The sequence below is a fragment of the Delphinapterus leucas genome, chromosome 13 (genome assembly GCF_059928025.1).
Source record: "Delphinapterus leucas isolate spDelLeu-1000000601 "Yukka" chromosome 13, BTC_Dleu_Yukka2, whole genome shotgun sequence".
Lineage (NCBI taxonomy): Eukaryota > Metazoa > Chordata > Mammalia > Artiodactyla > Monodontidae > Delphinapterus > Delphinapterus leucas.
The window spans coordinates 62,382,489-62,406,535 of record NC_143141.1 but is presented as its reverse complement, the minus strand read 5'-3'; the positions used below and the strand labels follow the sequence as shown (position 1 = coordinate 62,406,535).

At 41.7% G+C, this 24,047-nt stretch overlaps 1 long non-coding RNA gene across 1 annotated transcript in view; it reads left to right on the top strand.

The window, feature by feature from the left end:
* The window catches only part of LOC149747770 (uncharacterized), a 255,263-nt gene that overhangs the window by 62,148 nt on the left and 169,068 nt on the right, over window positions 1-24,047 (top strand). Inside the window, exon 2 of the long non-coding RNA XR_016395466.1 lies at window positions 5,074-5,267. This is a non-coding gene — a long non-coding RNA (uncharacterized LOC149747770). The remainder of the gene's footprint in view (window positions 1-5,073; window positions 5,268-24,047) is intronic.

The following is a 24,047-nucleotide window of genomic DNA, read 5'->3' as shown; positions in this document are numbered from 1 at the left end:
GTTGATGGACACTTAGGTTGTTTCCATATGTTGGCTATTGTGAATAGTGCTGCAGTGAATGTGGAGTGCTGGTATCTCTTCAAGATCCTGTTTTTATTTCCTTTGGCTATATGCCCAGGAGTGGGATTGCTGGACCTTATGGTAGTTCTATTTTTAATTTTTTGAGCAAATTTTACACTGTTTTCTATGACGGGTATCTTATTTTATATTTCTGCCTATGTTTTCGCCACATCCTCACCAATGTTCATCTCTTGTCTTTTAGATGACAGCCATCTTAATAAGTGTGAGGTGATATCTCATTGTGGGCTTTTTTTGTTTTTTTTTTTTTGCGATACGCGGGCCTCTCACTGTTGTGGCCTCTCCCGTTGTGGAGCACAGTCTCTGGACACTTAGGCTCAGCGACCATGGCTCACGGGCCCAGCCACTGCGCGGCATGTGGGATCTTCCCGGACCGGGGCATGAACCGGTGTCCCCTGCATTGGCAGGCGGACTCAACCATTGCACCACCAGGGAAGCCCTCATTGTGGTTTTGATTTGCATTTCCCTGATGCTTAGTGATGCTGAGCACGCTTTCATATACCTGTTTCTATTTGTACGTCTTCTTCGGAAAAATATTCAATCCCTCTGCCCGTTTTATAATTGGATTGTGTTTTTGCTATTCAGCAAATTCTTCACATATTTTGCATATTAACCCCTTATCAGATATACGATCGGCAAATATTTTCTCCTATTATGTAAGGTTACCTTTTCATTTTATAGGTTCTTTTGCTATGCAAAAGCTTTTTAGTTTGATGTAGTCCCACTTATTAATTTTTGCTTTTGTTGCTTGTGCTTTTGGCATCATATCCAAAAAATCATTGCCAGTGTAAGAGAGTGGTTTTCCTATGTTTTCAAGTCTTTAATCTATTTTGAGTTAATTTTTGAGAGTTCTGTAAGGTAACAGTTCAGTTTCATTCTTCTGCATCTGATTATCCAGTTTTCCCAACACCGCTTATTGAAGAGACTGTCCTTTTGCCATTGAGTATTCTGGGCCCCCTTGTCAAATATTTGTTGACTGTGTATGTGAGGGTTCTGATTCCACTGGTTAGTGTGTCTATTTTTATGCCAGTATCATACTATTTTTACTATAGCTTTGTATGATAAGTTTGAAATCAGGAAGTGTGATGTCTCCAGCTTTATTCTTTCTCAGGATTACTTTGGTTATTCAGAGGTTTTTTGTTTGTTTCCATACAAATTTTAGGATTATTTTCTCTATTTCCGTGAAAAATGCCATTGGAATTTTGATAGGGTTTGCATTGAATCTATAGATGGCTTTGGGTAGTATGGACATGATAACAATATTCTTTTGATCCATGAACACAAGATATCTTTCCAATTGTTTGTGCCTTCAGTTTCTTTCAACAAAGTCTTATTATTTTCCATATAAAGATTTTTCACTTCCTTGATTAAATTTATTCCTAAGTAGTTATTTTTGTGTGATGCTACTGTGCATGGGGTTATTTCTTTTTCAGTTATTTTGTGCTAGTGTATAGAAATACAACTGGTTTCTGTATGTTAATCTTGTATCTTGCAACTTTAGCGAATTTGTTGATTAGTTCTAACAGATTTTTTTTTTTTTGGTAGAATCTTTAGGATTTTCTGTACAAAAGGTGATATCATCTGCAAACAGAGACAGTTTTACTTCTTCCTTTTTGATTTGGCTGACTTTTATTTCTTTTTTTGCCTGATTACTCTGGCTAGGACTTCTAATACAGTCATCCTTCAGTATCTGCAGGGGACTGGTTTCAGGAGCCCTGCAGATACCAAAATCCATGGATGCTCAACTCCCTTATATGAAATGGCGTATTTGCCTATACATGTACATCCTCCCATATACTTTAAATCATCTCTAGATGATGATACCTAATACAGTGTAGATGCTATGTAAAAGACAATGTAAACACTGTGTAAATAGTTGCCAATGTACTGCAAATTCAAGTTTCGCTTTTTAGAATTTTCTGGAATTTTTCCTCCAAATATTTTTGATTTACTGTTGGTTGAATCTGTGGGTGTGGAACCCATGGATATGAAGGGCTGACTCTATTGTGTTGAATGAAAGTGGAGAGAATGGGTACATTTCTCTTGTTCCTGATTTTAGAGGAAAAGTTTTCAGCCTTTCACCACTGAGTATAATGTTAGCTGTAGGCTTGTCATATATGACCTTTATTATGTTGAGGTATGTTCCTTCTATACCAATATAACATTTATTGATCTTGCATATGTTGAACCATTCTGGCATCGCAGGGATAAATCCTGCATGATCATGATGTATTATCCTTTTAATGTGCTGTTGAATTTGGTCTTCTAATATTTTGTTGAGAATTTTTTGCATCTGTATTCACCAGGTATTTTAGCCTGTAGTTTTCTTTCCTCATAGTATCATTATCTGGTTTTGGTATCAGTATAATGGTGACCTCATAAAATGAGTTTGAGAATATTCTCTCCTCTTCAATTTTTTGGAAGAGTTTGTGAAGGATTGGTGTTAATTCTTTAAATGTTTAGTAGAATTCACCAGTGAAACCATCTGGTCCTGCACTTTTCTTTGTTGGGAAGTTTTTAATTACTGATTCATTCTCCTTACTCATTATTGGTCTGTTCAGGTGTTCTATTTCTTTATGATTCAGTGTTGGTAGGGTGTATGTTTCTAGAAATGTATCCATTTCTTCTAGGCTTTCCAATTTGTTGACATATAATCGTTCATAATGGTCTCTTTATGATCCTTTGTATGATATCAGTGGCAAGGTCTCCTCTGATTTCATTTATTTGGTCTTTCCTACTTAGTCTAGTTAAGATTGGTCAATTTTGTGTATTTTTTCAGGAAAGCAGTTTTTAGTTTTATGGATCTTTTCTACTATTTTTTCTGGGGTCTATTTCATTTATTTCTGCTCTGATCTTTATTTCCTTCATTTTGCTAACATTGGACTTAGTTTGTTCTTGCTTTTCTAGTTCTTTGAGGTGTAAAGTTAGGTTGTTTGAGATCTTTTTTCTTTATGTAGGCATTTATCACTGCAAACTTTCTCTTAGAACTGCCTTTGTAGCATCTCACAGGTTTTTCGGTGTTGTATTTCCATTTTTATTTGTTTCAAGATATTTTTTGATATCCATTTTGGTTTCCTCTCTGACCCATTTGTTGTTCAGGAATGTGAACAACTGTAGGTGAACTTTCCAGCTTTCCTCCTGTTATTGATATCTAGTTTCATGTCATTGTGGTGGGAAAAGATACTTGGTATGATTTCAGTCTTCGTAAGTTTGCTAAGACTTACTTTGTGACCTGTCATATGAGCTCTCCTGGAGCATGTTCTGTGTGTGCTTAAGAAGAGTACATTATGCTGCTGTTAAATGGAATTCTGTTTATGTCTCGTAGGTCCATTTGGTCTAAAAAATAGTTCAAATCCAAAATTTTTTCGTTTTTTATGTATGATTGATCTATTCATCGTTGAAAGTGGGATATTCAATTCCCTACTATTATTGTAGTGTTGTCTATTTCTTCCTTCAGATCTTTTAGCACTTGGGAGTGGTGGCGAACTCCCTCACCTTTTGTTTGTCCTGGAAAGCATTTATCTTGTCTTCAGTTAGGAAAGAAATCTTTGCTGGGTAAAATGTTCTTGGTTGGCAGTTTTTTTTCCTTCAGCACTTTGAATATATACCATCCCATTCTCCTCTGACCTGTAAGGTTTCTGCTGAGAAATCTGCTTATAGCCTTATTGGGGGTTTCCTTGTAAGTTACATGATTGCTGCTTTAAGATTCTTTTTCATTTTGATCTTTGATATTTTTATTGTAATGTTTCTTGGAGAGTGTCCCTTTAGGTTGATTTTTATTTGGTGATCTATCAGCTTAACTTGGATGTTCTCTGCTATCATTTCTTTAAATAAGCTTTCTACTCCCATCTCCTTCTTCTCCTTTGGGAACTAAAATAATTAAAAAATTGTGACTTTTGATGGTAATCCATAGATCACATAGGCTTCACTCCTTATCATTTTTTTCTTTGTTCTCCTCTGACTGGATAATTTCAAATTCCTGTCTTGTATCTCACAGATTTTTTTTTTCTGCTTGATCCATTCTGCTTTTGATGCCCTCTATTGAATTTATTTATTCTTCAGCTCTAAAATTTCTATTTGGTTCTTTTTTATGATTTTTCTTGTTCTGTTCATGTATTGCTTTCCTGATTTTGTTACATTGTCTCTGTATTTTATTGTGGCTCACTGAGTTTCTTTAAAACAGCTACTTTTAATTCTTAATGGCTAAGTCACAGATGTCCATGTCTTTAGGTTTGGTCACTGGAAAACTGTAATGCTTTGGTGTCATGTTATATTGATTTTTCATATTCCTTGAAGTTTTGCATTGCAGTTTGTGTTTGAAGTAGCGGTCACCTCCTCTAGTCTTTAATAACTGCTTTCTGGAGAGAGATGACTTCCATTAGTTTTGCTAGAGATTCTGAAGCTATCTCAGACGTTCTATGGGTAACCAGCCCCATGCTTCCTCCCTCATGTTGCAGAACTCTTAAACTGGTATGACTTTTCCAGATCCTGCAACACACCAGGTTGAGTGCTGACAGCCTCTTGTATTTTTCCAAAGATGATGCTGAAATTCAAGTTTTGGTCTCTCTGGGTCTGGTAGATTTGGACTGGCTTTTTGTGCATGCTACTAGCTGTCTGCCAAATGTTGTTCTTGCTGCCACTGTTGGGAGCATGCACAGGGAGCCAGCCACAGGATGGGAGGGTCTGTGGGTGAGGCATGCAGAGTTCTGTGGGGTGCCCATGGGCCAGATGGGGAGATCTGTGGATGAGACGTTCCCAGCAACTCATGGACAGGATTCTTGATGAAGTTTCTGATGGAGTTAGTTCCTTTAATGCTCTCCTAGAGACATATCTGCCATTCTCCCAGTCTCTTCTGCCCCCTCCCCTTACCTCCCAGTTGTGTAGCTCAAAATCATTACTCTGGATGGGATGAGAGAGACATTAACCTCTTTGTCAGCATCCTGCATAGCTGGAGAACCCTGTTGCTCACTCACATACTCTCTCTTTCTCTTGCAGGAGAAATCACAGGCAAGAGAAGATCTCTTGGCCCTAACCTGTGCCATATTGGAAGAGGGGTGATGTGAGTAAAGTCAAGTTGTTTTTCTGACCCACTTCAATGCGTCCAAACTCATTTTTTTTTTTGCTTCACCGGTGTACTGGAACTTCTCCTCTGGAAACTTGGGCTTCCACAAAGAATCTCTCATCCACGGGTGAGTGTTTAAGACAATGTTTTCCAGGCACTCCTGGACTATGGCTGAGAGGTCACAGCACCTTCTCCATACACTGCACAAAGCTGTTTTTGCATTTCAGTTGCGTTTTTACCTTTCTTGAAATAATAAAGCATGATAGGCCAAAAGAAAAAAAAATCTGGAATCAGATCATGGGCTACTGCAAAGTCCATAGGTGAGACTGAGGTCTGTCTGCCTGTTACTTGATTTATGGGTAGGTGAAACTTCCAGGGTCCCTTGGTATATGGTGCTGGATCCAGATCCCTCAAGGGCACTTTTGTCCATGGATGAATGCTGAATTTTGAGGGGGAGGGTTTGGAAGGGAACAAAAATGAGGGACATCTTGTGCCACCATGATGCTGATATCACCTCCAAGTACCACATTCTTGTAATGTTTCCAAAAATCTTCTCTTGGAGCATGATAGTTAATAGTTCTTTTCAAAGATTCTTCTCTTCTCTGCATTATCTCTGACTCTTCCTTGTATCTTTTCTTTTTCTGTTTGTTTTGGATTGTGTCTTCATTTTAGAGGTGTTTCTTAAATATCTGGTTGTCCTTGGCTGTGCATTTTGAGAGTGGGGCATTGAAATGCTCTTTGGAAAGTCTCATGTGATCATGGGGCTTGCCCACTTTTGTGATCAGGTGTCACCTAGACATTTCATTGTGGAGTGGTGGATGCAAAATATCAGTATATTTAGGTCTTTCTCTTGAGTTGTAGTTTTTCCTAGGGATGATTCTCCAATCTTCTGGCTGAGGAGCATATGCCTGGCTGCTTTGCCTTTTAGGAGTTAAATTGCAAAAAGAACTAGGGATTTCATATTCAGCATGTGGGTTTTCACTGAATTCCCATAACCTCAGAGGCACTTGGTACCTCCAAGGAATTCCTAAGCCTAAGGAATTTGCCCTTCCTTCCTTCCTTCCTTCCTTCCTTCCTTCCTTCCTTCCTTCCTTCCTTCCTTCCTTCCTTCCTTCCTTCCTTCCTTCCTCCCTCCCTCCCTCCCTCCCTCCCTCCCTCCCTCCCTCCCTTCCTTCCTTCCGTCTTTGTTGCTGCACGCAGGCTTTTTCTAGTTGTGGTGAGCGGGGGCTACTCTTCATTGTGGTGCATGGGCTTCTCATTATGGTGGCTTCTCTTGTTGTGGAGCAGGGCTCTAGGCATGTGGGCTCAGTACTTGTGGCTCACGGGCTCTAGAGCACAGGCTAAGTAGTTGTGACGCACGGGCTTAGTTCCTCCGCCGCATGTGGGATCTTCCCTGACCAGCGATCGAACCCGTGTCCCGTGCATTGGCGGGTGGATTCTTAACCACTGCACCACGAGGGAAGTCCCTGCCCTGCCTTTTAAAATTTTTTTTATTTTTTTATTTTTGCGGTACACGGGCCTCTCACTGTTGTGGCCTCTCCCGTTGCGGAGCACAGGCTCCGGATGCGCACACTCAGCGGCCGTGGCTCACGGGCCCAGCCGCTCCGCGGCATGTGGGATCTTCCCGGACTGGGGCACGAACCCGTGTCCCCTGCATCGGTAGGCAGACTCTCAATCACTGTGCCACCAGGGAAGCCCCCTGCCCTGCCAAATTTTGAAATGAATTCACTGTAATCTCAGTGGAATTGGAAGTGAAAATAAATGTGTGTTCAAGTTATGTTTAATTGGAAGCCCAAGGTTGATATTCAGTTTTATGGAAAATTCACATATACAATTTCTGTAGGAGGACTTTAGCTCTAAGGGGCATATGTAGTTTGAGAAGCAACTGATCAATTAGTGATTCTCTGGCACCAAAGAATTTTAAAGTAGTTAAGGGCTCAGAGATGAATGCCTTCTAAGACCTCTGGCCAGGAATATGGGTTTTCAAAATGTACTAAGGATATAATTTAGGATATGAAAGAATTTGAGGACATGACACTCTCTTTGTTGTATTCAAGGTCTTGAGCTTATTTCAGTCTGCGTTGTCTCCAAATTATTTGGTCTTCAGCTTTGCAAAGACTGACCCCCCTTACAGTTGCTGAGGCAGTATGTTATACTTGTCAAAGCCTTTTCACATATATTTGACCTCAGGGTTTTTTTTCAATTATGAAAAATGAATGTGTAACATACAGATGTACTGTTAATGCTTCAGTGCTAAAAAAAAAAAAAAAGCTTCACAAATATCAAATTGGTTATATATTAGTGTCTTGGGGTCCTAACAGTGGGGTGGGTAGAAGTTGAAAACTGCTCATTTTAGAGTTTCAGAAGAGCAGCTACTTAACCAGAGGTTCATAATCATTCTTTATTCTGAACACCATCATCCCTCATGCTGTGGGCCTTGAGCTGAAGACAGAGCAAATTTTCCTTTCTGGACTTCAAAAGGGTTGAGGCTTCCTGGCCCCCCAAAGCTAAACTGTTTGACTTTATAATTTAAAGTGTGTCTTTACAGCAAACAGAATTGCACCTCAGGATCATTTTTCCTAGAATATGCTTCTTTTCTATGCATAAATTTGGATTTCCCTGTATCAATATAGTCTTGCCTTTGCTCTGGATAAGTTCATGTGTATTTAAGTTGCTGCTGATAGGATAGAAGAAGCTGAGACCTGCCATGGCTGGAAACATGTGCAGATATGATCTTTACCTCATGTGTCCTGAGTCTGGTGCAGCTCTGCCCAAGCTAGACTGTTGAGGTCCCAAATCTTTACATTAAAGACTCAATATCCAGGAATCTAAAAAATAAAACAAATGAATGTATACAACAAAATGGAAAGAGAGTCACAGATACAGAATACAAACTGGTGGTTACCAGTGGGGAGAGGAAGTGGAGTAGGAACAAGATAGGGATATGGAATTAAGAGATACATACTGCTATGTATAAACTCGATAAACAACAAGGATATATTGTACAGCATAGGAAACTTTAAAAAAAGAAGTGAATATCCAGGCTTGGGCATCTGTACAAATTCTTGTGTATTTATGGGCTCACTCAAAGGAAGACCATAGAGCAAGACCTTAGCTTGGAGGTTTTCCCTTGAAAGGGAGGGGCTGGTCCAAGGTCATGGAATGAACACTAGGAAGTGAGAAATAAACTTCTTTGTCTTTCTGGACATTGGGGTTAGGAACTTGTTTTATTGAAAACCAGGATATGTTTAAGGACATTCCACTAGCGTACATGTGTGGTTCATAAGCAGGTTCCTAAAACATGGTCTAGATGGGAGAGGTACAGTTATGGATGTCTTGAAATTAGTGTTGGGTCTTGGCTTGTAGGTTTTGTGGGCACCATATGTAAAAGCGGTTTCAATTTTACTGCCTTCTTTTTTTAAAAAATTATTTTATTTATTTACTTGGCTGTGCCAGGTCTTCATTGCGGCATGTGGGATCTTTAGTTGCGGTGTGCAGGATCTTTAGTTGTGGCATGCGAACTCTTAGTTGCAGCATGCATGCGGGATCTAGTTCCCTGACCAGGGATTGAACCTGGGCCCCTGAATTTGGAGTGCAGAGTCTTAACCGCTGGACCACTTTATTTCTTTTTCTTCAACCCCTCTATTATCCTCAAAACAGCAACAAAATTTTGTTTATTTGATCTATTTTAACTGGAACTCGAGGAAGCATCTGTACCCAGGTTTTAGACGAAGCAGTCTAAAGGAGAGGAGTGGCAACCTCTGATGAGGTGGCAGGAGGTCATATATGCTGGAGCAAGTGATGGTCCACAGATAGAAGCCTGAAGCCAGGGGACAATCAGGATGGATTTGAAGAGTGTGAAACATTTCCCAGGGAGTCCAGAATACCTGAGGATGATTTAACCAGGCAAATGGAATAAGGATCTCAGATATCATCATTTGGTGAATGGGGATACATGAGAGAGAAGGACTGTGCTGGTTATACTGATAAAACAAATTACTTTGTAGTTTTCATCCCCCCTTTTTAAATACAAGATAGGCTTTATTCTTTTGCTGTGCTCTTCTAAACCTTTATTGAACAGCAGATGTGAATTACAATTCTTAATGACTTTCTCTTTCCCTTCTCTCTCTTTTTTTTTTTTTTTTTGCGGTACACGGGCCTCTCACTGCTGTGGCCTCTCCCGCTGCAGAGCACAGGCTCCGGATGCGCAGGCTCAGCGGCCATGGCTCACGGGCCCAGCCGCTCCGCGGCACGTGGGATCTTCCCGGACCGGGGCATGAACCCGTGTCCCCCGCATCGGCAGGCGGACTCTCAACCACTGCGCCACCGGGGAAGCCCTCCCTTCTCTTTTTAATGAGATCCCAACAAATGTTTTCTTGTTCCCTTTGGTGTCTAGTCTGCTCCCACTCACCAGTCCTAAATCCTTCACACACAGTTTTAAGGTCTCTAGTACCTTTGAAGAAGCTGCTGCTGCTCCTTCTTTCTCATCTCCACCCCCACCTCTTGAGCAGGTACTGTACCCCCCTCCTTTTTCCTTGACCTTTATTGTTGGCCTTAACAAAAAAATTATGTATAACTTCCTACGTGCTATCTCTACTTTCCCTAATTCTTCTCAATTTTAGAAGATTCTTCAGGAAGTCCCTACAAGCTCTGCTAAACCCTGAGACTTTCACCAGTGCATCAGGATCTGCTGGTCGCGCCCACGTGTATCTGCTGTATCTCTGGGCCATCAGTGTTTCCATCCTCTGCTTGGCTGTGTGTTTACTTTGCTCAGGGCTTTTCCTGTTAGCACTTCATCTCTAGGCTTAGGGAAGCCACAAGAAGCTCACCTTTCACAAAATGTCTGAAGAACCCCAGCCTAAATCACTCCATTTCTTTCTTGTAGGTGTAAACCTTCTTTGTAAAGGTACTTCACACACCGGTCGCCTGGTTTTCCTTTTTGTTTTTGATCTATTCTTTTCATTGCCAAATCTCTACTCCTTAGTGCATGTAGATGCTCAAGAAATGCATGTAGATGCTCAAGAAATGCTTGTGGAATGAATGAATGAACGAACGTAAGATGAACCAGAACTTTGTCCCAGTTCTAAATTCTCAAGAAAGGAGGTGGGCCTAACTCTAGATAATTTCAGAGTAGATCAGGATTCTCTGGCACCCTCCTTTCTAAATTTTATTCTGCAGCCTCCAGCCCTCGAGAATTCCACGCTGTCTCTAAAGTCTTCATAATGTTGTCCTTGAAAGCCCTCCTCTCACCTATGTGAGGAGTGAATGGTGACCAAGCAGTCACCCTGTCAGGCATGGTGTGGCTGCTTTACAGGTACTATGTAACTGGATTCCTACAATAAACTTCGGAGGTAATTGATTTCATTTCCATTTGTCAAATGAGGAAACTGAGGTACAGAAAGGTGAGATCCTTGGCCAGTGTTCCACATCTGGGAATCTTGTTAGGATCCAGGATTTGAATGTAAGTAGAATAAACCAGGGCCCATACCCTTTACAGTTATGCTATCATTTTTCCCGCCCCAGGTTCCAGAACATTCTTGCCATCTGTTTCCTTAATGTTAGCATTAAAAAACACACACACACACACATACACACACAACTACCGGATTTATGCAATGAGGAAACACTCATGAAATAATTCATGGTTTTCCTTTTAATAATTAAGAAGATATTGGCACCCTAAACATTGTGATGGCTTTTGGTTTGTGACTGTGATCTAATGACAGTTGACTCTTTTATAGCATACACTTAAAATTATTAGTGTGTTTATAAATGCTTTGTATTATAATAGTCTAGAAGACCCATCTTTTCGTTGGTTAGTCATCTCTTCTGCACTCGCCACACCCCCTCACCCCTGCATTTATTAAACACCTGTTGAGAGTTGGGTACCATACTAGACACTGAGATTATAAAGATTCTCAAACACTTACGTACAGATTCCTCCCCATTTTAAATCTGCTCAATGTCTTGTCGTTTCGGGAGGTTTAACTGCAAACACCTATGCGTGACTTAAAACCCTTCATGACCTGGCTCCTGCGTCCCTCCCTCCATTTTCATCTCTTCCTCATTCTCTACTCCCCACCTACTTCCTGCCCTGAACTTCTTTTAATGATTCTTTCCTCCCCAGGTTTAACACACGTCATTCCTCTTCCTGAAACACTATTCTCCACAGTGTCTAAACTTGATATTTAGTTTTTGGCTTGGATACCACTCTGTGCAGGAAGCTTTTCTGACCCCCAGAGTTTGGGTTAGGGGGCCCTTCTCACCACTTCCACATACCCTGCGCTTCACTGATTATAGGCAGGCGGGGTCTCTCTCCCTCTTCTCACCATTTTATACCTTCAGGTAGCACACAGCACTGTTCCAGGTAGAGACATGGTAGTCTGGTGGAGAGGCGTGGAAGGGGATCAGGTGTTTGGTTTTGAGTTTTACAGTGTTATTGTCTACTTTCTTTAATTAGAGGAAAGCATCAGTTATTTTATTATATATTTCCTTCCAAATAACTATTAGTATTAGCTTCATTTGTCTTTGCCTTTCTGGAATGACCACAGTTCAGCCCGTAGTCCTCTCTCTTCTTTGAGCTCGGTGTATGCTAAAATTTTACAGAAAGCAAAAAGAATTGGTAACAGGAAACCCCTTATTTTGGTAAAATTGTTGTATTAGACATGTTGGATGTGAAGTTTCTTGCTAACTTCAAAATCCCTTTGTCTAATGTTGTGTGTTCTTTAAAAGAAACAGGGAGCTGCCCTGGAATCTCTTGGATTAATCACAGGGCAAATGAAACCACCACTGAGGTTCCCACAAGTGTCTGGATGGAGTTTCCAGCTGTTCTACAAGCTACTAGCTGACCACTGTCTTGGCCCTGGCTGTCGGGAGTAGGGTGGGAAGTCTAAATTCCAGACGAGGGTTGGGGTCCTTGGAACAAGGATGAGCTCCTTCCAGCATTGCTTCTCAGTGGGAGAGGATTAAGGGAACTATTTGTTTTCTTTCCTGTCTCTACAGGACTCAGTTGGATTTAACTTTATGAAAAATGCAACAATGACAAGTCATTTCTTAGAACTACCCATATACGTAATTCCTAGGCATCATAAGAATGCTATCTATGTGTGTCTTAGGAGGTATGAAATTAACTTCGTTGGAAGTTTTATGAAATGCAAAACGAAGTTTCATATATGCTCAGCCTTTACAGTTTGACGTTTATGTTAACTTAAAAAAATTTTTTTTAAATTAAGAAAGTATTATTTCTCAGTCTGTCACTTCTCGTGACTCAGCTGCTAGAATTCTGAGCAAGGGTGATACATCCAAATGGTGTGCAGGGGAATGTTGGGTCGTAAGGAGAAGAGAAAATATTTTCTTGGGACGGTCAAATGTCACCTGCCTAACATTTGACCTGGTTCATGCTTATAGCAGGACAAAGGTGGAGCTATAGAGGGGAAAAAAAGTGCCAACCAGAAGCACCATTTTTCTCCCTAGCTCCCTTCCAGAGTGACCCCTAGGACTCCACCTTTGATTTCGGCCTGCCTTTTCCTTATGACCTCCACTGAATTCAGAAGTGGGTGGAGCATCTATTCTCCTGGCTGTGGTTGTCAAGTGCTCACTTCCAGTGCGGGGATGGACCTGCTGCTCCTCTTCTCAGAGCTGCCTTATCCCAGCTCCCTCTTCTGCTTCCTGCCCACTGCAACCACGAATGACTGCAGTTCCCATAGCCACGCTGAGCCTCAAGGCCATGGCTGTTCTGCACATGAAATCTGCCCAATAGTGAAGCCAACAGAAAAAAAGCAGAGCTCAGAGCTGAAAATAGAGGTAGTCATGGTTATACTGTTGGTTATACTGTTTGGACCCTCAGATCCAGCCATATGTGAAGCCAGCCCTACCTTTTAGACATTATGGCGATGCTAGATTTAATAGCATTTTGACAGCCTTCAAATCTCAGCTCATAAGGGCTCAACTCATTTTGTCAGTACTGTAGTCATAAAAAACCCTGACTCCTTTCCTAACAGCTGATGCGTGCTTATTTATCGACAGTCCTACCTGGACCCATGGCGGTGGTGTCAATAAATAAAAGTCTTTATTTGCGGCTCTAAGTTCTTCTTTTTTTTCTTTTGGCTGCATTATGGGGCAGATTCCATGTGGCATCAATGAAGGCCACTAGCTCAGGACTCTCATCCTCCTAGCTTCAGTGCCCCAGCAAAAAGAAAGCAGTTTTTTTTTTTTTATAGAACTGGTAGAAAGATCCCAGAGAAGATCCTGACTGGCTTGGCTCCAATCAGAGACTAATCCCTAAAACAATCATAGTACTGGAGGTGGGGGACTTATTGATAGGACCTGCCTCCAGCCTTCTTCAAGGCTGAAGAAGAAAGGGATTTGGGGAATATCTGTCCATTTGTTTGCTACAGGGCTATTCTTTGCCTTAATCTTGGCATTGAACCCAGGTCCCTGGGAAGTTCATGAAGACTCTCATGTTTCTGGGAAGAGTGGGCTGTGTCCTCCCACCTCTAGAAGGCTTGCTGCCTCCCTCACAGGTTTCTCTCCCTGGTGTGAATACCACGGCTGTGCCTGCCGAACGTTTTCTGTCTTATCCTGGTTTCTAAATCAAAGCCTGAGGCAGAGGCTTCTGTGCTACTTCTTTATTAGAGAATATAATCCCGGGGAACAGGAGGGAAGGAAAATGGAAATGAGTCAGGAAAGGAGGGAAAGCCAGTATAAAGGTACATTATTAAGCCCACCACCACTTGGTGTCAAGAGCAACTGGGAACTCAGTCTTGCAGGATCATCTTAGAGATTGTATAGATGACTGGTCGGCAAGAAAAGACTGTCTTCCTCCAAGGGAGGAAGTGAGAAGAATCCATCCACTGGCTCCTGCCTGCCCTTGGTCAAAATTTAACCTCACGGGTGTTGATTCCTCTGAACATCTTGGATGTGCATACATGGGCTCTGCGGCATGTCCCATCTTAGTAACAACAGGAAACCCTGGGCAGGAGGCAAGAAGTACATGGTGCAGGTATGAGAACAGACGTTGTATTTGGCTCCTATAATACAAAGTGGTGCCTTCTCTGGGAGGGGAGGGCACAAGTCCAGTCAGTCAGAGGATCTTTCAAGGAATAGGCAGCTCAAACTCTGAAAAGGCTTGGTTGGACAAGAAGGTTAATGGCGCAAATGACAGTTGCTAATTAATATGTATCATCTCCCTCCTCCACCATCTCTTCTAGATTTCTTCTACCTGTGGCCAACACTTGAGTAGGTCTGGTGTGTCCCAGTAAGAGGACTCAAACCTTCATTCCTGATATCTTCTGTGCGTTGTTTGTGTCAGGCTGTGATTGCTACAGTTGTCTGTTTACCGTTATTACTGACTGAGAAGCACCAAGGGATGTTCTAGGGAATCCTCTGCTTCTAGACGTGCTCCTCCTTCATCCATTGTGTGGCAGCTACCTCAGGTCCTCATGGCAGTCAGGGTTGATTGCTCTTATCAGTAGGATGATTCTCTTCTTTGTCAGTAGCATAAGGAAGTCAGTGATCTATGGTATTACAGTGAGGAATTCACTGGAACCATTATGTGTTACATGATGGAAAAATTTGTTCTTCACACTGCTCACTTTTTCCCTACCCGCACCCTGAATTTTAGGACATAGGATGAGAAACACAGATTCCACAGTGGGTCATCAGGAGTGACAATTAAAGGGGCCGATCCTCTTTGTACCCCTTGGTTCTTGGACTCCCGTATTCTACATATTGGGAACACAGCCCTTTTGGTTAAATACATATACCACATTTTAGACAAGAAAGCTTCAACTCCATAAGAGTAGTCTTCAACCTGGCACTTTAGCTGAGCCTTTAACAGCCTGTTTTGTTAGGTTGACTGCTTTTGGGTGATGAGCAGTTGATCACATGTTCATGTACCTATTGTTGAGTGTTCTTGAAGAGAAATGGGTCTCTTGGTCCAAGGCAATGTTACATGGGATGTCATGTCAGGAGAAGAGACATTATGAAAGTCCATGGGGGCTGATATTGGCAGAGGCTCTGTAGTGTAGCAGGGAAGGAAAACATATATGCAGAGTAGACACACATTCTGGTTGGGATAAATTGCTATCTCCTCGAAGGTGGAATGGATATGGTTAACTCGTCATCAAACGGTTGGCTGGTCCCCTCCAAAATGGTGCTGTATGAGGGCTCAGCATTAGTCTTTCCTTCTGGCAGTCTGTGCATTCGGCAGTAGTAGAACTGGATCAGTGTTGCTGAGAGGGAGTCTGTGCTGAGGGGTCCTTGTACAGCCTCCATTCCCACCACCATGATGGCTCTGTTCATGGGCTCATCATGCCACCTGTGATACGCAAGGAGACAGCCTGGCTGACATCCACAGGATAAGTCATTCCTATCGTCTGGTCTTTGAGAGTCTCCTTTATGGTGAATCCTCTCTGGAGGACATTCACATTCTCTGGAGGACGTGAGATATAACCTTTGCATACTTTGTGCCCGTGCTCAAATGTCCATCATTATCTCTTTCACAGGCCTCTTTCTCCCCAGTATTCTAATCCTTTCCTTCTGGGACCCTGACCAGCCAGCCAATTCATTGCCCAGGATTCCTTGTATAAATATACTTTAGGCGATTTCTCCATACAAAGTAAATGATAAAATATACTGCTCACGGCTCTGCCCACTAGCATTTCATTAACCACTGCCCTTTAAGGCCCTTCTGGGGTGGGCAGGCCTAGAATCCTAGGAAGTAGGAGTGAGGGAAAGGGGAAGTGAAGCAAGGAAGGTGGACAATCTAACATGACGATGCATTACCCAGGTGACATTGGCCCTATACATGACCATTTCTCAGGATGGTCTGTTTGGGGAGGGAGGGAGGGAGAAGACTTTGTCCACTGGTCAGAGTATCACCTTGAGTGTTAATTCTTATGTAATTTTGCAATTGCATGTGTGTGGGTTTCAGCTGGGTCCTGTAGTGTCTCAATCTTCCATGATACGGGTGTGTGGTAAGATGCTGTTGGGTTGTACCCAAATGAGATTGGTCAGATTTCCCACAGAGCTGGTAGCTACTGCAGCCACTGAGGTTAGAACAAGTGGCCAAATGCCCTGGGCATAGGTGAATACAAGAGGGCGTGACATGGTGCATAAGAAGTGTCTGATTCTTCTTCCCTCCTTATGGAAACCTTCCTTGTAGAGTGATGGTATATTCCATACAACCTCCATGGCTCTGCAAACACCTCTGAGAAGTAGGCAGGTATGCTACTGGGGCACATATAATGTATCCCCAGGCAAGACTGAGGACACAAAGTGGAATAAGACCTGGTCAGTTTTTTCTCTCAGGGAGTTTGAAGTCCATTATATCCTCATTTGACAGATGGGAAAATGAAACGAAAAGAGATGGTGATTTTCTTCAAGTCATTCAACCAGAACTTGGCAGAGCTGGACCTGTTAACATTTTATGACTACCATTCCAAATAAATTGTGCTGCTGGTACCAGTTACTGGAGTATTAAAACAGAAAATGACTGGCAAGCATGGGTTCATGACTCATTGCACAGTTTCAAGTTTAAACAATGCTTCACAGTACATGAGATTTTAAGTTCTTCTGTGATAATACCACCAAAGGTAGATTGTTTTTTATAAATGCTAATTTGCAGCAGGTGAGAGGACTGACAAATTTATAGTCAAAGGGCATCTATCCATCTGATTGCAAAAAACAAATACCAATTGTAATATCTTTAGAAAATAGTTATAACCAAAAAATATAAATAAAGCAAATAACACCATATATAATCTTTTTGACCTTTCTATGTTGTGACTATCTTTCTAAATCATTTAAAATTTGACTATATCTTCATTTTAATGACTTTATAGTATTCCATTATATGGTTATATCATAATGTGTTTAACAATTATTTATTGGTGGACATCAGTTTTTTTCAGTGTTTCGATATTAAAAAAAATAATGGTTCGTTAAATAGCCAGAGAGGTATATCTTTGTGAAATCCATGATTTTTTAAATAATAACTTCTTCATCATGAAACTCCTGATTCAAAATGTATGCACTCTGATACATACACATATGAGAGGGTCCATTTCCTTCCTAATTTGCCAGCCTCGGGTATTATAATTTTTAAATATTTGCTCATGTGACAGGAGAAAAATATAAAAATACAAATCCTTATTTTAATGACCGCAGAGAAAGCTTTATTTTGCTGAAAGATAACAGGATTTCTAGTCCAAACAAGGATAAAATTAACATGTTTATCTGACAGTTACGTATATTCATTGTTGTAAAGTTTTTCAAAAGTGGCTACAATTGTTTCCCTCGCCATATCCGACTTTCACAATGTGATTTTGCAGAATCTTTCATCAAGAAGTAGAGTCCATTTCCTCACTCCTTGGATCTGGGTTGGACTTGTGTTGGTTCGCAAATTGGCTCCCATACACAGAGGGCAAGGAGTGATGGAAGAAAGAGGCAGACCACTCCGGATTGGTAGCTGGCAGGTTTAATGAGCAAGGGAACTTACATATGGGGCTTGTCTTAGGTGGCTGCAAGACGAGTAGATTTCCCCAACCAACTGCTGGAATCTTAAAAATTGCTGTAGAGGCCTTAACCACAGCTGGATGGTCTCAACAACCGCTTACTTCTTCTCAAGGGTGCATCCTTGTCCTTGAAGTGGCTGCTAGTATGGGAATAGTAGGTGGGACCTCCATTCCAAGAAGAGGTGAGGTCATGAGGAGCCTCCAGTTATCTAGGTCAGCCAGCAGTCATGTCCTCTCGATGACCACCTCCAACAACTTGTGACTTGCTTTGGCCGATAGAATGTAGCAAGTGGTTTGCTCCTTCTGAGCCTAGGCCCCAAGAGGCTTTTACACTTTCACCTGCCATCTTGGAATCACCATGTGAATAAGCCCAGGTTGCCTACTGGGTGATGAGAGATACATAGGCTGGGGACTCTGTCATGCCAGCAGCCAAACGGTCAGCCCCCAGAAGCAGAACTGGGTAGCTGATCCGTAGTTGAGCACAAGTGTGTGAATGAGTTCAGCTGAGATCAGAACCACTCAGGTAAGCAAAGCCTAAATTGCTGACCCTTAGATTCCTGAGAAAAATAAATGATCACTGCTCTACATTACCGCGTTTCGAGATAGTTTGTTACCCAGCAAAAGTTAACTGAAACACTCATCATAGTCTTATGGTGGAGAAGGTAACATTCATATGTGATGAAAAGTGATCTTAGTTGAAAAATAGGATGAGTGTTGTTTCGATAACGAAAAGATCAGTTCTTTATAAGCATGGTATTATAATTTATAAAGTGATGAAAATGAAAAGTTGTGTACCCTGTCAGCTATTAAGTATTTATGAATCCATTTCCCCTGTAAATATCCTCGGGAACTATTTTAGGTGGGCAATTCTGAGAGACTGTTGACTGAGAATATGATTCTATAGGGTTTAGTCTTAATTCTGGAACAAGAAAGCCATGTGAGTTGAGAAGCGGGTGCTTTATATTTGTGGGCCTCAGTTTTTACAACTGCAACATAAAGAACTTGGAATAACGGCAACAGTAGCTAAGATTTATTGACTGCTTAGTGGGACAGACTCTGTTCTATGGACTTTCATGCATTATCTAATTTCTTACAGCTGTGCTTCAAATTTCTCACCCATAAAAGATAAAACACTGTCTCCTCTGTGGTGAGGATTAAATGAAATGGCCCTAAATCATCTCTGGGCTTTAATGGTCCTGTCTGATGCTGATCAATATTTTCTTTATAAGGCAGTAGAGCTAAACACAATACTTTTTGTCTTTATTTACCACATTGATTGCTAAATAATTATGAGGTAGGCATTTTTATAACAGGTCTTTGCTTCATTCACTGGGGATCTTTTGGGACTGGAGTTCTCAAGCCAATGTCAATAAATCTTATATCAGCAGTATGTGGATGACTTGAAGGTCCAGGCCAGCCCTTGGCTCAGTTTTGGGAAAAGTCAATTTCAGGGAAAACCTGAGAAATTTTGCCATTTGTATGCCTTTAAAGATTGACTATTTTGAGTGATTTTCATACCAGCAGATGCCACGGTGGGGACAATTTGCATCCATCAGAGGCAGACTGTCACTTGCTGGGATTCTTGAACACATAAAATGCACTAACCGTAAGGGGAAAATTTGACTTCCGGACTCTGAGTTAGTAATGTCTCTTTATTAACAGACACTATTTAGAGAGTGATAAGGCAAATTGCAGAGTGGGAGATGGCATTTGCACTACCTACAAACATAAATATTCTTACCCCACATGGCAAGAAGAAGAAGATGTGTGAATAGAAAAATGGGCAAAATACTTGAACAGGCACTTACAAAATACCCAAAATGTCAATAAACATATTAAAAGGTACTTGAAATCGTCAGTCATGGGGGAATTACATTAAATCACAATAACTGGAATGGCTAAAATGTACAAGGCAATACCAGATGTTTGCAAAGATGTAGAGGGACTGGAATTTGCAAATACTGTTGATGGGAGTGTAAATGTGTACAACAGCTTCGGAACACTGCTACATGTACTGACAGTGAAGGCATGTACATCCTCTCAACCAGTTATTTTACTCCTGGTTATAACTCAAGAGGAAATGTGTACATTATGTTCACCAGAAGACATGTATAAGGATGTTTATGGCAATGCTACTTGCAATAGAACAAAGCTGGAAATAACCAAATGTCCATTAAAAGCAGGTAAACAGTGGTATATTCATAACCTGTAATGCTTTATAGTAATAAAGGATAAGCTGCTACATGCAACAACATGGATAAATCTTATAGACCTGTTTAGTAGAAAAAGGCACAAAAGGGTCCATACTGCATGATTCCATATATAAAGTTCAAAAGCAGGCACAACAAACCTATGGTGTTAAAAGTCAAGGTAATTGTTATTTGGGGGGAGGTGGATGATGAGTGGGCGGAGCAAATGTTTATCTTGGGGATTTTAATGGCTGGGAAAGGACATGAGGGGCTTCTGAGGCGCTGCAAATGTCCTATTTCTTGATCTGAGGGGAAATCATACACACGTGTTCACGCTGAATATTTACTGAGTCGTTTATGACTCATGTGTGTCTCTGTTCATTACACTTGAGTGGATAAGTTCATCTTTTTAAATAAATGAACTTATGGGAGCTTTTGGAAAGTGTCCTACACAACAGCCATGGGTTGTAAATAGCAATGGCACCCAGATATGGCCCAAGCAGAGTGAGCTGTTTCACAAGAAGGACTGGCATGTTGGTACCCAGTACTGGCTCTCGAGTGGTTTTGGAATCGAGTAACTCAGAAGGGGCTAGGCCCAGGCACTTTGGCTCGGGTTGGTGATGCAGCATATAGGCAAAGATCACAAGTGGGGGGCCTGGGGGGTTGTGGAACTGCTGGTGGGTAAATCCTGTGAATTCAGAGAGCGACGATGAGGTCAGAGAGGAAGGAGTAAACGCAGGAGAGAGTGGGAGAGTCGGGAGTGACATCCAAATACCCAGGGCATATAGAAGGTGGTGTTGATAGGAATGCAGATTTACAAGATGTTTTAGCCTGCCTGTTGATCCAAGGGCAGCAACTGTTTGCTCTGGTGGGTGAGAAGTGTCCTCCCTGGTGAGGAAAAGGCTATTTGGCTCCTCAAAGTGAGGCAAGATTTGCTAGGGACCAGGTGGTTGAAACACAGAAGGAGGGTGAGAACTCTCTGGGGCGGGAGAGCTCAGTTTTAATGATTGGATGATTCAGGAAGGAAGGAGAGTTACTTCTTATAATTCTGTCAGTGGCAAGGGAAAATGTATTGCTGTGTGGGTGCTGTGCAAAAGAATTAGGACCCAAACCATATAATTGGAAGATGTCCTACCTTAGCTGCTATGGCTTCTGGCACAAGAACAAACAACAGTTGGTCCTCAGATGCTAATCGTGATATGGCGTGAATCCATCTCACTAAGCATGAACCAAGCATGTGTTAGGAAGTGGCGAGTAAAATACTAATGCTTAAATAATACCTCATCTTATACAGCACTGTTATCCTTTCAGAGGACTTTCACAAATAAGATCCCATCTGAAACTCAAAACATCCTTGAGGGGAGGGAGGGTTTGTATTCCTACCCACCTAAACAGATGACTCAGCTGGGCCCCGAAGAGGAAAACGTGATCTGTCAAAGGGCTTACAATGCGAGAGCTCTGGCATCAGTTCCCTCGTAGGATGCTTTCTTGGCTAAGCTGTGGTGCATGTTGGCCATGGGACGCTAACTAAAGGCAGCATGGTACATTGAGCAAAGATTTTTCTTTTAGTTTAGGAGATTTCACAAGTAGCTGATGCAGGACTTAGAAATGGAAGCCTGACTTTTGAGGTCGACTTTTTTTTTTTTTTTTTTAAAGCTCTGTTACCTAAGAACAAGCAACCCCTGGGTTCCCTGGAGTCCAAAGACTGGCTTGTGCTTTCATGATAAGACCTCAGAGCCCTTTGCTGGAAGCTCATCACACAGGATCCTGCTTCTTAGACTTTCAAGTGCATAAGGATCACCTGGGTTGGTGGTGGTAAAATGTATATTATGATTCATTAGTTCTGGCTATACACGCAGCAGTAAGAACACAATATGCTTTTATGTGAACTGAGCCCTTTAGTGTGGAGCCTTAGGGACTAAGACATCTAGAAACTGGATCTTTATTAAGAAATAGGCTCAGGTTCCCACATAAAGCCACATTTAGGAATCTTGCTGCTTTCTGGATCTGCTGTAAAAAAAAAAAAAAAAAAAAAAAAGCTTAGAAATTTTTATTTTACTTTTTGTCCCCTGTTTGGCAGTAAACAGAATTTATAAGTCCAGGTGCTTAACTCAATCGTTCATGGAGTGTCTACTATATAGCAGCCACAATTGTAGACGCTGGGAAGAGAGCAGAAAACAAAACGGAAGATGTCCCTGCCCTCAGGAAGTTTACAGTTTAGTGGGGGTGGAGAGAAGGGGAAAGTCAACAAAAAGTGAATATGTAATGTGTAGGATGGTTGTAAGGGATACAGACAAAAACGTTTTTAAAAAGCAGAGAAGGCAGATATGGTAGAGGGTGTGGGGTTGCAGTTTTAGGTAAAAAAAAAAAAAAAAAGCCTCATTGAGCAAAAAAAAGCCTCATTGAGCCAAAAAAAAAAAGCTTTATTGAGCAAAAGTCTCCTTGAGGACGTTGGAGCAAAGACAAGAAGGAGGTGAGAGAGTGAGCTTGTGGGGAGATCTGCCGAGAACATTCCAGGCGAAGGGAGCCACAACTACAGAAGCTTTGAGATGGAGCGAGCCTGGCATGTTTACAGAATAGTGAAAAGGCTGGTGTCATTAGAGTTGGGGGCCAGGGGACTGTGGTGAGACGAAGATAGGAGGGGAACAAAGGCAGCTTAGAGCCTAAGGAGCCACTGTATGGACTTTGGCTTTTAATCTGAGTAATATGGGCTGTAATACGTTACGTGGTTTTGAGCAAAGGAATGAATGACAGGATCTGACTTACGTTTTAAGAGGATCATTCTGGCACCTGTGCTAAAATCTGTAGAGGATAAAGGTATGGCCATGTAGGGGGTATCAGTCATCCAGGTGAGAGATGAGGATGGCTTGGGTCATGGCAGTTGCTGGTCTGGTGATGAGAAGTGGTGGGACATATATTTGGACAGATGTGATTTTCCTGTGTGTTTCCCTGGGTCAGTGGGGAACTGTGATTTATTAATCTGGGTGCTTGACTCATGAAACTCCTGGAAGTTGCTTGACAGTTATAAGGGATTTTGTTTGTTTTGGTTTTTATTTTGTGGGGGGGGGGAGGGGAGAAGCATACCATTTCATTTTGTCTCTGCTGCTGGATTATCACTTCTTTTATCATTAAAAAAGATTATGGAATGTTGGAAGCAGTGGTGTTTGAGGTTAACCTTTCCCGATACAGACTTGAGAAAAATTTAGCAGCATGAATTCCATTTTTAAGTTTTATATCACAGATGGGTGCCTTTCCATTAAAAAATAAATCAGGAGTGACACCAATTGTCAATGTTATTTTTCTTCTTATAACTCTAACTTGAGTATTAAAGATAGAAACTCTCCAGAGAATTCACTACTCTGGGATGGCCAATACGTAGCAAATAGCATCCCCTGACCTCTTTCCTACCAAGGGCAGACACTGCTAACTGAGCACAGCATTCTTTTTCACTGAGTCCTGATGGGGCGTTGGAATCTTTATCAAAACAATCACAAATAGATCAGAGCTGGCATGAGTTAAAACCTATTTGCCACACCAGTGTGTAATTGCTCTTACTGACAGCCTAATGGGGTTGGACAGGAAGCCATGCTTCACAGACGTGCAGCTGGAGCCAGGCGTCATCTTCGTCTTGTCAAATCGTGTCTCCATGGCTGGCTAGCTCTTCGACCCTGGACTGGTAACTTCACATTTCAAAGCCTCAGTCTCTTCCTGTATAAAATGGGGGAGATAATACCTATCACATAGGTAGCTAGAAGACGTAAATACTATATATGAAGTGGTTAATGCAGAGCCTTACTTGATTTATTGAAACCTTTAGTACATCTCAAACATTGTTATTTGAATTAGTTTAATTAATAGACTGATGTCTTGAGGACAAACCTAGAAGTATCCTGGCTCTGCCACCTTGTCTTTTTTTTTTTTTTTTTTTTAATTTTTAGCTTGTAAGCATGTTCGTACTGTCTCCAGGAAAGGAAACCATTTCTTGCTCACTCTCCCTAAGCCCACACAGGTGGTATTGGAACCTTTCATCCTGCTTCAACCGCCTCTGAATTTGGGGTTGGGGGGATTCAGTGTCCAGGGGCAGGAGAGCTGGTAGACACATGGTGAAAGGGGAAAGCCACGGCTGGAGGAAAGGACTGTGGTCTTGTAGTCCTGGGTCTTCCATTTTACATTGGATCTATATGTGGACGTTCCCTTAGGGAC